The following is a 16,046-nucleotide window of genomic DNA, read 5'->3' as shown; positions in this document are numbered from 1 at the left end:
TATAAGCTCCTGTGTGAAGAGGTGGTTCACCCACACCTTGAATACTCTTACTTCCAAAAATACATATTAGGGGTTCAGAGAAGGGCAGCAAGGATGACGAACAGTATAGAATGGTTTCTGGGGCAGGACCCTAGCCTGGAATAATGATAACTGAGGAAGTGTGGGATATTTTAAAAAATAAAATAAATAAATAAACAAACAGTAGCACTCACAGGATGGATATAGATTAACAGGTCACTGTCTATTCTGATACCTGAACTAGAAGCCTTAACAATTTTCTCTCAGGAGCCAGGTCCAGGATAAATGAAAGGAACTGATTTTCATACGACAGACTGGACCTCCCCGCTGAAGTGTGTGGTGCCTGGAGAAGGTTCACAAGGTTTTACAAGGATATTGCACAAGCACTTGGAAGAGTGATACATTGGAAGTTACCATTTAGATTGACTACATCAAGCTGAGGATAGTTGGAGGTGGGAGGGTTTTAAAGCAATTCACCATACGTGAGTTTTGTCCTTCATTTTCCAGGCATGGATGTCCATGATCACTGGGAAGACAAACTGTGATTGAGACACCGCCCGGGACAGCATCGATGCGGGCATTCCTATGTTGTTACATCTTTTTAAATATTAATGCCAGGTTCCTAAATAAGGAGCCTGACCTAGCAAACAGCTATGTGAGTAATGTTACTTATGAGACTAGTCTCACAGAAGTATACAGGACAATCCATTTCAATCAGATACCTAATTCTTCACAAATCTGCAGGTCCAAGATCTTCTTAAGTGTTTTGACTATGAAACATTTCATATGAAGTGCAACCATGTGCTGTCTTCATCTAATTATACATTTTGTCTATTAAGAAATACTATTTCCTTCTGTGCCCAAGAATTTTCAGAGCATTTGGTTCACCACTATGTCCCAAAGAAATCAAGCAACAGCAATTTCAAGGACATTCAGGAGATGCAAATTCTTGTTGGAATTATAGCATATTATTCTAAGTTCCATAAAATAGATTAAAGGTTTTGCAGTTTTTCCTCGTCTTCTACTTATTAAATGACAAAGAGACTATATACTTTAATAATTTAGGCAGATCAGGAAGTCACAGGTAAAATTTGTATTAAAAGTAGTATAAAGTAGCTAAGAAAGTCATAATAAGACACTGGAAAATCTTGATGAATGTTTCTGTATAGTTTGCATTAACCTATCTTTCAAGGTTTAGAGTTTTTTTGCTTATTTTGAAGAAATAAATGTGTCTTGTATGGTATAGAAAAATAGTAAGAAAACAAGTTCAGAACATTAGAATTGCTTCCTAATGCTACACTAGATAGATTGCTGCAAGCTACTGGTGATGTCTCTGATAAACATTTGTACATTATTTCTGCAAGCTACTGGTGATGTCTCTGAGAAACATTTGTACATTATTTCTGCTGTCAAAAAGGCTATTTATTGGTTAAAAAAAGAAGAATTTTTCCAAGAGACATCTCCAGCATGGCTCTGATATGGCAATTTGTATCTGTTAACATCAATTGACTGCAAGATAAATTTATGTAAAACCTCACATGCATGTCCTTTCACAGACCAGTGATCCCTCTCTTGAATTACAATAATGAGGGCAACACTGTTTTGGTTTGGTACAGACTTTACCCTAAGATTTCTTTTTTTTTTTTTTTTTTTTTTTGAAGGCTTCAGAGATTCAGTGGAATTTGACAGGCGCTATTTGAGCTTTTGTATTTGACTTTAATTGCTGCGCACCAGGGTGTATCCTGATCCCGCAGCCCCAGCCAGCACAGAACATTTCACCGCATGTTGCAACGTGCCAGAGCAGAACATTATATAGCAGTTCAGAGGTAAGTATACTTAGGAAAAAAAATTCTTGTTCTTCTGGGAAGAGGGAATAGGTTCCTTTAGCTAAGCCTGAATTAAGGGCTAAGCCTGCCAATATACAGAAGTAAAAGTTATTAAGCAAGCACTACTGCTTTTAACTGTTGGGTTACCACACAGAGCCTTGGGTAAGTTCTGTCAACCCTCCCCACTTTATCTGCCTGCACAGAAATTATTTGCAAGCTTGGTTCTTCCATGGTTCACGTAAGAGTGAGCATTTGATTTTTTGCTTCCTTTAAGGTTGCAGACCTTCACAAGCTATGGATGTGTTTAGCTTTATTCATGCTAGATAGCCCATTGCCTTCAACTGCAACAGAGGTGATTCCATTGCCAGATCAAGTAAGATGATCTTCTATGGGCACAGCTATGCAAATGTGAAATTGAGAAATTAAAGTAAACCATGTCTGTTTTGCAATGGAAAATCTCCTAACATGAATATTTTTATAGCCAGGTAAAAATAGAAACATGAAATACTGTTTTTCCATCAGCCGCTTAGGGAACATAGACTTGCATTGTTACCATTTGTTTCTTTTTTTGGTCAAAACTACCATTCATGAAAACTCAAAAACACACAGAATTTTATAATGTAAACAAATATGTATCATTTGTCTAAAGTAATAGATCAGCTTTTTAGACATCAATAATTTTTATACTCTTATGAATCATTTGTTTTCCTCTTGTGAAAATTATAAATAAATAAATGCTTGTCGTCCCCTCTCTCCCCCCCCGGCTTTTTCCTCCCCACACACGCACAAGACCAACACAAAAGTCAGTAATTTTCCACTGGCACAGCAACCTTTCAGTGTCTGCCATCTGCTATGCTGGCAAGACCCACAAGAGGAGCAGCAGCAGCAAGTCAGGAACTGTAACATCACGTTGTGAATATTCATTCAGTTTTCATTGTCACATCTGGTCCTCTTCATGTCTGAGACTGACCCTGCCTCCCCCAACTTCCCTGTGATGGCTTTCGGGGGGGGGGGGGGCACAAATAAAAACAAGTGACTGAAAGTAGAATTCTCAAAACAACAAAAAACTATAATCAAAATCAGTACCCATACCTCTTGGGAGCTTTCATTCATTCCTCCTTACCACTGTTAAAGATGTTTAAAAACTTTTGCTCCAGAAAGAGTACCTTAGTGAAATGTTGCTTTTTAGATCCATCACCAATTTATTTTGAATTTACTTTTTGTCTTTCTTTTTTTTTGTAATTTGCCTACGCTTTCAACATGGCAAAATGGTAAATGGGCACACACAACTTCACTACCACGGGTGCCAAATGTGGAAACACTGCAGCCCTGATATCACAAGGGCAGCCCTTATTACATCTCATTCAAGTTAAAATATGCTAATTTTAGTCCTCTGTTATTTCAAACCTACCAAACCTTATGCTGCTGAAACTGATCTCTGCAGGTAGAGCACTTTGCTCTGGTAGGTTCACAGTGTATTTCTCGACTCTGCCTGAAAGCCAAGGGGAAAGTGTAGATCCACTTGTAGGAATAAAGTCCTGGGATTGTATAAAGTCCTGAGACTGTACAATCTCTGTGGAGGAACTTTGTTTTAGTGTGGAAAGTTCCTCAGATGCTGTATAAAAAAACAGTGAAGTAAAATCAATTTAATGTTTCATTTAAACAAGTTGTCTTTACCAGCAAACCATCCTCACGTCAAGAGATGACACTAGGACACACCTTCTCTAGCTTCCCCTGGATGTGTTCATGAAGGAAGCAGAAGTACCTTGAGGTACCTCGGTCACCACTCTGCCAGTTTGAGTTCAGAGGTTTGTGTTCTACTTAGCTGGCTCTGTCAAAGCCAGGATGTACGGGTTACTGTTACTTAGGGTAAGCTTCCTTGCAAATGCAGCTGCTCTGCTGCTACTTTTTTATTACCTAGTAGCAAGACAGAGTTGGGTTTTAGCTCTCCTCTACCCGAGGCAACACCCTTGCATTCCACTGGTACAACCAGAATGACAGCAAGGCATCAAGAGGCCCGTACCCAGGTTTGCTCTTTCAGGCCATCCCTCTCTTTTCAGCTCCTTGGGCACCTGCTCATGCCACTTCCACAGTACTTTTTCCCTCGGTGCCATCTTCTCACGTGGGCAAACCCTCCGGATAACGCCTGCTGCCAAAGACACCTGAAAGGCAAGTTTAACGCTGGCTGCTTTAACCGGCAGAGAAACGCGGTCCCTTCGGACTGCAAATCTCTTGGAGGCTGGCCTGGCTATTTCGGGGGAAGTCTCGCCTCCTCCAGCACCGCGGCTCGCCCGGCGGCAGGAGCGCCCCAACGGCCGCCCGCGCGCCCCAACGGCCGCCCGCGCGCCCCAACGGCCGCCCGCGCGCCCCAACGGCCGCCCGGCGGCGGCGGCCAATGGCGTCGCGCGGCGCTCTCGCGAGAGCCGCCCGGTAAACAGCGCTGCGCCGAGGGCCCTCCCGCTGCCTCCTCCTGCTGCCATTAGCGGCGGCGGAGGGGGCCGTGCTCGCAGCGGCGCCGGCTGCGGGGCAGCGAGCGAGGAGCCGGCGGGAGCCAGGGCGGCGCGGCGGAGAGGTGAGTGCCGCGGGCACCCGCGCTGCCCCGCGGGCTCGGAGCCTCCCGCCGGCGTGGTGGACCCTGTCACGGGAGGCTGGCGAGCTGCGCTCCGTGGTCTCCGCCGCGGCGCCCGCGGGATCTCCGCGCCGCTGCCCCGCTCGGAGCGGCGCCCAGGGGGCTGCGCCCTCCTGTGGGGCGCGGGCGTCAGGGGAGCCCCCTGGGCGGGCGGCCGTTGAGCGACCGTTGGGCCCGGCAGTGCGAGCGGCGCTTAACGCGGCTTCCTCGCATAAGGGTGTCCTGCTCTTCTGTTATTATTATTTTGTATTATTATCATTGTCATTATTATTTAATAATTTCTGTACTATACGTGAAACAAACTATATGTTTCCACTCTCCCGCATAAGCAAATTGAAAACTGCCCATGTAACCTTTTTCCCGGAGTCGGAGGAGTTTGGGGGGGTTTTGGCCTGTAGTTTGACAGTTCGGCTTTTGTTCTGGCTCACGTCAGCCAGTTTGCAGCGGCTGAGGTGTTGGCTTAAAAGTTAAATGCGGAGAAGTACGGGGTGCCTCTGGTTGTTGTTTTCTGTTTTAAATTCAAACTGCTGGGATCACAAAAATAGACTTTCCATGAATGCTGAAAGACAGCCTCTGATGATGTTATGTACTGGCTTTCCTGCTGCAAAAATCCAGGATAGAAAAAAGCAAGACTTGGAATAGTCTGTGAATGAAAAGCAGTGTTAAAGACTTAACCAAAAAGACTAAACCAAAACAAACAAACTCCTCCAAACCCCAGCCTGCTGAACCCCATTATTGTGGTTTTGCTTTTTACTTGCCTTATTCTAAAGAGCAATAAGATTTCTTTTTCAGACTGCAGATGTTTAGTTTTTGTCACATATACTGATTTTTGTCTCCTGATCACTGTTTGGGAAAACAGTCTCTGTAAGTGCTGGGATATTGTTTGCAAGTGTGTATAATGCTGATAATCTCACCGAGTTGTTGTGCATGTTCTATAAAATGTGCCCAAAATACACATAAATCTTAAAAGCTGTTTTCCTTCCTTATCATGTAGAAACTGACGGGTGAAGCAGTATCAGTCTTGACTTTACTCAGGACTCTAGCAGAAAAAATTATAAATATGCTGCTAATCTGAGAGGTGGTAAGCAGCGGTCATGCTCGCTTTATGTGAGGGACCTGTTACTGCATGCTGATGCATACAGTAATGCAGATCTGGTACTGAGGGAGTTGCATCTTCTGAGATGTACACAGTCAGGTTTTCCTACTTCCATGGGGGGGGGGAGCCCTTTTGAATTAGGGAAAGTAAACTTTGTTCTGTGGAATTAAAACGTAGCTCTTTTCACCATATACATGACATGGTGCATGCTCACTTTAAATAGAGCTTAACAGGCTTAGAATTCCTGAAAATAAATCTTCTATATGTCACTTTCATTTTGGAGGAAAAACAACACCCAAACTCTCTAACTAAACAGAATTAAGAAGCAAATATTTATAGCAGACAGGTATCATGCTTTATTTCTTGAGCCTAATCTAAAGTTAATCTTTTAAAAAACCTCAATCCTTATTAACAGGCAGTAGCTGGATCGGGCCCCCGTGCTCTGGGTGCGCAGTGGGAGAATATCCTCAGGAGAGGAATTTATGACTTCCTATGCACAGGAGTGAGGTTTGTCTAGCTTATTGTTTCTCAGGACTTTTGTGTAACCTCCTTTGCTTCAGCTATCGCTGTGTTTTGGAAGCCTGAATTGTAGGTAGACTTCTGGTGTAGCTGTTAACTATTTAAGCCACTTGCTGTAGCTTGTTGTGTGTTTTTGAGTTCTTTGGTGAATGCAAGTTGCTCGGTCACAGTTTGAGGAGCGCTGTTTTTGTCCATGGTACCTGATTAGCTTTGTGAAGTTTATTTTTTTAAAAGCATATCTTCCCTTCCATAAATTCATTTTTCACTCAGTCAACATTTTTTTCAAATCAAAATATTTTTTTCCTTGGCTAGTATGAGCAGGGAGTTGGAATATGAAGCTAAGCTTTGTAATGACAAAGATGTAAAGATAAACTTTGTTTGTATTCTAAGAAGAAATGCAGACTAGACATGTGTGTTACAATGAAAACAATTACCTCTCTGAATACTGTATTTGTCACCACAAAAGAGTAAGCTGATATTATATGGTAAATGGTTTGCTGTTAGTCCCCCAGAAAGAGGCTTTGTATGTCTTAGGGTAATGACAGTTGACATAAGTGATTTTCTGGACAATAGTATGTTTAATTTATCTCTTGTTTCCAGCTATTTCAACATATAACCACACTTGGAGCACACTTAGAACCCGCTATCAGCAGTAGCTGCACTACTATAGCATGAAAATTTGGGTTTCGTAAATAACTGGCTGAAGTTTAATCCATCAAGATGGACTGATGCAGACTTTTTAAGTCTGGTGACTAAACAACTGTTGAGAAGACCTTTTTTTTACCAGGAGGGTAGCCAAATATCATGTTATAGGGTATGAACAAGGGACAGGATTATTTTGTACCTGGTGTGAATTTACATGGTGACATGGAAGTAAGATGAGGGATCTTTACTTGGAGATTGGAAGTTAGGTCACTGCCAAATACAGAAGAGTGGACCTGATATTCAGTTGGTACAAAGAGTCCTGCAGCTCTAAGACAGAATGATTTTTGGCAATCCCATTGCTCCTGCATCTGCTCGAGGAAACAATAGAACATTTCACAACAAGAAAAACAAAACAGAGAGTGGGGGAATGAATGAATGAATCAGGAAGAATTTATGACAATGCAAGTAAGTCACTTTTGGCATGGAAAGCATTAAAATGGGCAATTGTCATGCTTAATATTGTCTTTTACTTGTAAAATCAGGTCATTTTGTGAGGCTTGCTTTAATATCTCTCCTCCCACTCCACTGAGATTGAAAAAGCAAAACAAAACGTCATATTGAGAGAGAATGCTAATCTTTCTGCTTCAAGTATCTTCATTGATCATAGTACTTAATTTTCTAATTCCTCAGTAAATTCGACATCTGTTTTGAACTGTAAATTTAGAATTGGTGATGTAGTTTTTAATATTTACACCTATAAGCAATTAAACATGCACATTTTTAGCTGAAATATATTTTTAAATTGCAACCGAATATGATGAAGAAAACAGATACGTAAAAATAGACTTACTTCAGGAGACTGCTTCATTGTCAGAGGAGCAAACAACTCCTTCTGTGTTTTTGCTAGTAAAAGGAAAGAATGATTAAAATAATAGTTTTGGGTTTGTGAGGTTTCACAATAGCAAAAATGTCCTGAAGCAGTAAAACCAGAGAAGACTATTCACCTTTTAGTAACAAAGCACAGACAGGATTAAGTACTAGTTTGGAGCAGGCAGGTTGCACAGACTGAGCTCATGACAACTGGGAGAGGGAATGCGGGGAAGTGTAAGGAGCTACCTCCCATATGTATGGGGAGAGGAACTGTACAAGAGGAAGAGTGTCTATTGGATTGTAATTTACTTGAGCTCTGCCCCCTGTGTTTCAGAGCTTGAGCCTGTGGTCGCTGACAAGCTGTAGAGGAGTAGCGGACTTAGCAGAGATCCTGCCATATTGGAATTCATGAAATTCCCTTCCACACAAGTGGAAACAAATATATATTTTGTTACCTTTTGAACAGATGGAAGGTTGCAAAACCCTTCTGAAAAGGGAAACAGGCCTTTCTCTGAGTGTGTAATAAAGATACTAGTTTGCAATTCTGAGAGTATTGCATGTAACATCACATTAAATTTTAAGGCACTACTACCACATTGCTAAAATGTGCCAAGAAATTTCACATATTAAATCTTGTAGTAAAACAAAAATAAGTGAACAAACCATCCTATAAAAACAATTAGAAAACTTTAGCCAAGTGCCTACCTTGCTGGGAAGAAGTACTTATTTTAGGGTTCTTTGTATGAGCTTTTTATGTAGAATAATAATACTTATTGAAAATACCGTTCTGCTTAAGCTGGATGCAGTTAAAAGAAAGATGCCAGGGCTCTGCCATAGGAGTTACAAATAAAGTCTGCTTTTATATGCAAAAAGGTTAGATTAAAAAAAAAAAAAAAAAAAAAAAAAAGTTATACTTCTGTAAGACATATGACCACCCTGAAACTTCCTGCTAAGGAGAACTCAAGGGCTGGGCAAGAGAAAGGCACTTGACAGAAGCGTCTTGCCAAGAGAGGGGAAATGAAGTGTGCTTAGGCAGTTTGCAAGGTTATGATCCATCTCCTGTTCCTGACACAGCAGAGAGGCAGCGTCCACACTCTTGTGCTCCACCTTGGGCTCCTGGTGCCCCAGAGGATCCTCTTCCTGCAGATACCAGCCAGTTAGGGGCCCTTTGTGGAAAAGGGTCCAGTCACTTGGAGGAGATTGTTTTTTAAAGCTGACATTTCTCATAGGCTGCCATTTTCTACTTGATTTTTTTCTGGCGTAGTGTATGAATTAGCACTTGCCTCTTAGAGAATGAGTAGAGCTGAATAATTCTGAGGAAGGTCTGAGTCAACTGCCATTGAATGCCACCATGAACAAAAATGCAGAGAAGGTAGGAGAAGCTTCACGCTTAATGTTTCCCTTTTTTTTTGAAGAACCAAGAAAAATGTTGTCTTTTAGGGGAAAAAATCCTCTTTTCACCCAGCAGCCAGGTAGAAATAGCACTTAGTCCAGCAATGTCAGTCTGTATTTGTCTTGCCTATGTCTACTGGGATAGATTTTATCACAGTCATTTCTTAAAATTTGTTGTCATTATTTTTACAGTGAATAGTTGCATAATATGTTCCCAGCTCCTCCCTCTCACCGGAGCCTTATAAGGGAGGTAACCAGGATGGCAGCCAAATATCAGCCTGATGAAAGAATTGTTCCACTCAAAATGTCACTGCTTTTTTAGCATGCTGTGCCCTCTCTAAAGGGGATAGCTAAAGGGGGCAGCTCCACAGATGAAAGCATTGTATGGTATTGTTTTAAGGCACTTGTTGTTTCTTGAACTGAAAGATAGCTTGATTCTTCTGTTTTGTGGTATTTAAAGCTTGGCAGAGCAGAAAAGGGGAATGGATTCAAATGGATTTTGTCAAAAAGTAAGGACTGAAGGGGACTAACTTTTTTTTTTTTTTAAACTGTAGAAATGTCAGACTGAGAACGAAGTCAGTTTTTGTGATTAATTGAATATATACTTACCAAATAAACCACCTGAACTGTAGGGGAACTCTATTCTCAGAATATGAGCTCCTGTGTGGAATAGTAGGCAAAATGCATTGCAATGAGAGACAATGAAGGATGTGGCTGCTACCTGTTTTTAACAGGCACCTGTTGACACACATTCCTATTTAACGTGGTAACGGCTTTTGGTTAACAGGTATTTGTGCAGTAAATACACTTGCCAAGACTTATTTACCAAGTCAGGTGTTTTTATGGTGGGGTTCAAAGCAGTGGCATGTGTTGAAAAGTAGCCTGTTTATCACAGGGAGCTCTGGCCTTCAAGAGGAGAATGAAAGTAATTACAGCTGCTGGTATCACTAATGTGTGACATTGTGCAAGCATATCCTTGTCACTGGGTTTGGTTGGGTTTGGTTAGCCTGATACAGGGTAAATACTCTCCTTGCGAGCAGCTGGATTGGTGTTACTCATGACTGATCTGCCATATATGGCTTAAAATAATTTCCATCACTTCTTGAAATTAGTTACAGTGTAGATCTTAGTTTCTACTAACACTGTAAAAAATGAAGCCTGGTCCCAAAATATGGGGGGAAGGGGAAGCATTCATATTCCTGTATATTGTAAATACTATTTACAGTAATGTCTAATTTTTCTGCTCTGCCACAATACTAATAGGTATAGATAGTGTCTTATTAATTAGGAAGTAGTAGTTAAGGGTAGAGAAGCAGGGTTTATTAAAGTAGGTATTTGCTATAAATTCAACTCTGAAATCTTGTGTAATGATGTAGATAGGTGACCACTGTATATGCAAGCATATTAGAAGAGTTCTCTTGTGTGGTTAATCTTTGTATGGAGATTCTTTCACCACTTTGCCATGTACATCTTCCCAGGGAGTTTTATTGAACAGCTAAACAGAGTTCATTTATTATTATCAAATATTTATTATGTGAGCATCTTGGCCCACTTGTACTCTGAACAGCCAATCTGCATATGGTGAGCTCACTGCTCAGATGCCTAAGCAAGAATTAAAAATTTCTCAGTGGTTTTTCCTCTCAGTGTATTTTTTTTCCTATAGAAAAGCCTTATGTTCACTTTCACCCTCTGAATCATAGTAATTTAGTGAACTTGGGCAAAATTACACTAAGATGAAAAAAATCTGTAGACCAAAACTATTTCTTGGATGTGTTTAAAAAACATGAAATGCAGAATGTGGACATCATATCAAATATTTAATAAAAGTTTAGCAGATTTCCACAGTGAGGGGAAAAAAAGTTTATAGTATAACATGTGGTTATGATTGACCTTAAGAGTAGTATCTGCTTAAAAGAGATATAAACAAGAAGTCAAATACAGCTCATCTTCAGCTGATTCATTCTGAGTGTTACATGTATCAGTTAGGTTGAGTTATACAAACCATGGAGTGCTTAATCAGCAGCAAAATTGAAGCCCTAGTTCTCAAGCTCACTGAATCACGAACTTTTCGCAGTCCACAACATACTCCCCAGAGCATCATGCATCTTGGAATAAAAAAAAAGAAATAAAACACTGAAAAGGCTATTCCACTGACCAAGTCCCATGCAGTTGGCAGTGTCTTGTGGACTGCATTTTGGAAAACACTTAGCCTTGGTAAGCTATGGCTTTAGGTACAGCTATCATTAGAAGTCATTTCAGGTAAGAAAATCAATTACAAATTACTTCTTCCTTCTCATGAAGGTCACTGTCTTGTCTTTTTTGGCAGATTGACTAAGCTTGAGAGAGATACCTATTCTGCATTCTTCATATCCTTATATTCCTATTAGCACAGAAAGTACATGGACTTTAAGAGTAGCATTTGATGATAACTGGCAGCATTATATTTGGAAGTAGATGGTTTTTGGAATACTCTTTTATATATATATATATAATAAATGATTTCATTTGAGAATGTCTTTCTCATTTCAAAGAGGGAGAAAGGCCTGAACGAATATATTTATTTTGGGTTGGAAGATGAAGGGAATGGAGGAGGCACAATTCCTTCCTCTCCCTGTTACATCTTCTTTTTCCTCCCTTTCCATCCTTTTCTCAAGAGCCAGTGATAAATATGGGGAGAGAGGAACAAAGTGGAATGCTTCAGATTTACAATTTTTCCTAGCAAACCTTCAAAGAATTTGGAAGAATTTTCAGCTTTTTTTCATCCATTGTAGCATAGACCACTTCTAGACCAGCTGTAGTGCTCAGTAATTATTAGTGTTTATGGGCTACATTAGTTCCATAGGACAGAGTACACAGAAATCACTGTGTGCTCCAGGTGCACAAGGAAATGCAGAGTCATTCCCAAAGGCTTGAGACCATGTAGCTAAATAGTATTGCAGGAGAATGAGTGTGTAAGATTAAAATCTGGATTTCCGCTATTATGGTGTGGTAGTAATATGTGGAAGGATGGAGATATCCAGCTGAGGATTAGTATGTTTACTAGCTAATCAATCTGAGTGTGTTAAGTCCTTACATTTCCTGAGGATGGTTATGCCTGGCTTGTAATTTAGATCCGAGTGAACTTCGCCAAGGTTTCCTGTGATAGGACCAGTGAAGCATCCTCCTTTCTTTCAGAATTTACCCCTCTGCTGCCGTGTCACGATGAGGAGTAAATGTGGTTTCTATACTGGTATCATCAATCCTACAGGTAGCGCCATGAGTTCCAGACTGTGGGCGTGTTAGTGGGTTTGCTAACGTGTACTGGGGTTTTGAGTTCAGGCAAGTATAACCACAGCTCCTTCAGTCAGTATCAGTGGAGCTTTACCGTGAAGTGTGACCTAAAGGAACTTTCTACTTCCTTTTTCCCTCCTATGGTCCCTGTTGTCTCGCTAACACTTGCTCTATGTCCCAAGTGCAAGTGTAGTCTCTGACAGCTATGGTTGGTTCACCTCTCTAAAGTGTTAGGCTCTCGCTAGAGTGACATTAATCTTGAGGGGCATCATAGTCATGTTGGTTCTTTGCTTTTTTTTTCCACAGACATCCACACCAGTTGTGTGGTGACAAATGGGAGGTGGAAGGCAGAGCCAATTTTGTGCCAGGAAATAGTCCATAACAGCAATGAAAGAACTTCACTTGTATGAATTTGCCATGACCCACACCACTGATTTCAGTGGCTGCCCACAGTTTGTGCTGCAGCCTTGCTGCTGGCAACCTGGGCTACCTTTGCTGGAGGTAGCAAAATGGGCCCTTGGGCTCTGGCCACAGTGAGAGTTTGAGGGTGAAATGCGCCTGCATGTTATCTGTTTAAGCAAAGTGTCAACCTGCTTTGTAAAATAATCTTTAAAACCAAAAGCAATGTTTAGGGAAAAAAAAGAATGCATGGATACACATGATCACTGCACTTGAGAAGATTGAAAGAATTGTGGAAAGTCAAAATCAAAAAAGGAAGTGAGTAATTATGAGGTAAATGGAGAAAAAAAAACCTACTTATACACCCTAATGAAAATCAAGTAGCTCCCTGACACCTTTTTTACTAAGGCAGCAGTAAATTCAAATAGCTGGTTTCAGTTTTGTTACAGTTCAAACTTGGGCAGTTTCAGCCTGTGTTGCTGGATGAGCCTGTGTTGTTTAGGGAGTGAAAACGTAAGAATGATTGTTGGATGCAACAGTTTCCATTATGGTATTTGTTTATTTAAAAAGAAAAAAGAAACCTGTTAGTATTCTTTGTATTTTTTTTTCCTTTGGAGAAACTCAATTTTGTGACTAGGCATATGTGACAGTATCTTTCTTATTTCTACTTGATTGTAGTTCCCTCAGTCTGAGAAATGCTACGTAAATGCTTTTTGTTTGTTTGTTTTGTGCAAGAGCTTTTAAAGCAGCCTTGTCATCTTCATCTTCAAGGAACCTGCCATGCAGAGTAAGAGGATAAATGTGCATGTTCTTGCTTAGGACATATGAAAACTTAGTGAGCCTATGCCTGCCTTGTGTGCGGGTGAAGAATGGAGGTGCACAATGAGATGATCCTCTGACATTGTGAAATCTTTCTGCTTTTCCTCCCCTTCTTGGCTGCTGAGTCAGGGCTGGATTTGACCAAAGATGTTGGTTAAAGTGTTTTGTTTTGTTTTGTTTTCCTCTCCTCTCCCCTCACTTTCCCCTCCCCTTATGAATTCTAAAGTAAATCCTCATTAGATATTGCAAACTAATAAAGCACAGAAAGTACTGGACAGATTAAATGCCATATTTGTCTTGGATGGAAGGCCAGACTTCTGTCTGGAACGTCTGAATCTGCGCTGAGGGTGCAGCTTCCTCGTATTCAAGGGTGGTGATCATCTTGTCAACAAAGCATCTGATTTACAAGGTGAAGTCACTCACCACAGTAGGCTCCCATCATGTGTGAATGTCCAGGGGCTTTTTCTTTTGCATGTGATACAGTAAGTGCTGCACCTGGTTGTACTTGCCTCTTCTTTCCTCTTCTGCTGTGAGGATTCATCAGGGCTGTAGTTTGTGCTTGACCAAGAGCGAAGGGCTTTTAAGGGAAGTGAAACTTAACAGACCCGTGCTTTTATAAGAAAGTTGCACTGAATTCTATTTTTTTTTCGAAATTAACGTCTAATTATTTCCAATAAAGAATGTATTCATTTAAAAAAAACCCTTAGAAATGTCTCTAATTTTTGACTTTCTTTTGTACCAAACGTAATGTTACTTCTATGCAAGAATTCTCTTTTGTTCGCATTGACTTCAAGAGAGAAGGGACTGAAAAAGAAACTCCAGTGTGTGCTGTAAATACCCAGAAGGTTTCTTGAGGTAGTAGGTAGAGACTGCACCATGTCCCAAAATCTTTTCATAGGTGTTTTTACTACTTTTTGGAATACTGGCTGCATTTGACACTGCATAATTCAGGCATAATTGACTTGCATCAGAAGCTCTTTCCAAATGACCAAAATTGGGAATGCTTTAATATTTGAGTGAAACACGCTCTTTTCTCTCCATGCTGTATCTCTAAACTTGCTGCACAGCACCAGACTCCTCATCATGTGTTGTTGTGTTAATATTCAATTGTCTTATGACATCCGAGCACAAGAGTTCACATTAGTTAGCACTATTTATTTAGTTATTCCAAGAATGCTGTTTTGAATTATATCCGTGATGTTTACAGTCTAGCTTTCTGGCAAACCTAATTAATGGGATTTATGTCCTTTCCAGTGTATGTGGGGCTTTACTATGACAAATGAAGGTTGGTGTTCATGATCAAAGCTTTTGATCCTATATTACCTGTGTCCTTATAAAATTGCCTTGTCCTGTCCTATGGTTGTGAAATACTGTAAGCCAATAGGCCCTGTGTCTTTTTCCTGCTGTGGAAGTATGGGAATTGTGTATATTTCTTGAAGAAATTCTCAGCTTAGCTCACAGTTCATAAAATACACTGGGAAGCTTTCAGAGGAGACACAAGGGAAAAGTGGTCACATTTTGAAAGAACACGCTATTTTGAGGGATTCATTCTCCCCACTTTGTTCGGTCCTTGGCCTTTCGCGTGGCATCAACAAAGGAAGTGCTCTTACAGATGCTTTTGTGATGTAGTTCCTTGTTTCTTGAGATCCATTGCTTCATTTCATGTAAGCCACCAAAGAGAGACTTCCAGTTATTGCCTGGATCAGGTCTTTGAGCTGAAAGATGCCATATCTGACTGCCAGCCAAGTTTCCCAAGAAACATTGGAGAGACAAGCTTACGCTACAAATACTTCAATGTCATAATTTAGCCTTTGAAGTTTTGGCACTTATTTGGCAAAGAGTATCTGCACGGAAAGTATTTTTAGCAATCACTATTTAGAGTTTGGGTTCTTCATCTTTTTTTGTGGAGGATGTTTTTACTGCCTGTGAGGTGCACAAAGTTAAAGGTTGTAAAAATGACAAGATACCCAAACCACTGTTGGATTCAAATGCTCTTAGCTCTGGTGGAAGCGGAGTATATCCATGTTAGAGAGAGTGTTGCCCATCTATCTTCAGTGCTTCAAAGTTGCCGACTCAAGGCTAAGTTAAGCATCCTACCTTGGCATGCACTCAATGGAGATGAAATAGCACTTTCAGAAGGGCATTCCTCTGAACTGCCTTAAGAGGAGGCATCTGCTTCTTTCCGTGAACATGACTCTTGTACTGAACTATTTTAGCACTACTGCAATAGCTGCTAAAACAGGTTAATATATTTTTCAGGGGGAATTAAAAGCAAGTCCCCAGTGGACTACCAGTTATGTGCTGCATGAATGTGACTTCTGAGCACTGTCTCCTATGGCAATGGATAGCCCAACAAGGATAAAATAAGCTGGCCTCACCTTGGTAAAAAAAAAAATCTCTGCAGGTGCATGCAAAAAAAAAAAAAAAAAAGCCTTGAGAATTCACAGACTCCTTTTGTTTGGCAAACAGTGTAGTCAGAATAGGCTTAATTTCCTCCAAAAGAGCACGAGAATGTGCTTCCTCAGTAGCAGCTGTGAAAGCCCCAAGGCCCAGTGTAAATATT

At 40.7% G+C, this 16,046-nt stretch overlaps 1 protein-coding gene across 1 annotated transcript in view; it reads left to right on the top strand.

Moving 5' to 3' along the window:
* The first annotated feature begins 4,298 nt into the window (after nucleotides 1-4,298).
* The window catches only part of STK38L (serine/threonine kinase 38 like), a 38,205-nt gene continuing 26,457 nt past the window's right edge, over nucleotides 4,299-16,046 (top strand). Inside the window, exon 1 of the mRNA XM_088528396.1 lies at nucleotides 4,299-4,416. The gene's annotated coding sequence lies outside the window, so the exon portion shown is untranslated. The remainder of the gene's footprint in view (nucleotides 4,417-16,046) is intronic.

The sequence above is a fragment of the Tinamus guttatus genome, unplaced genomic scaffold (genome assembly GCF_059628265.1).
Source record: "Tinamus guttatus ecotype Peru unplaced genomic scaffold, ASM5962826v1 Tinamus_guttatus_pri_ptg000308l, whole genome shotgun sequence".
NCBI lineage: Eukaryota > Metazoa > Chordata > Aves > Tinamiformes > Tinamidae > Tinamus > Tinamus guttatus.
The sequence above is the reverse complement of the archived record's forward strand: the minus strand, read 5'-3'. Positions and strand labels throughout refer to the sequence as shown.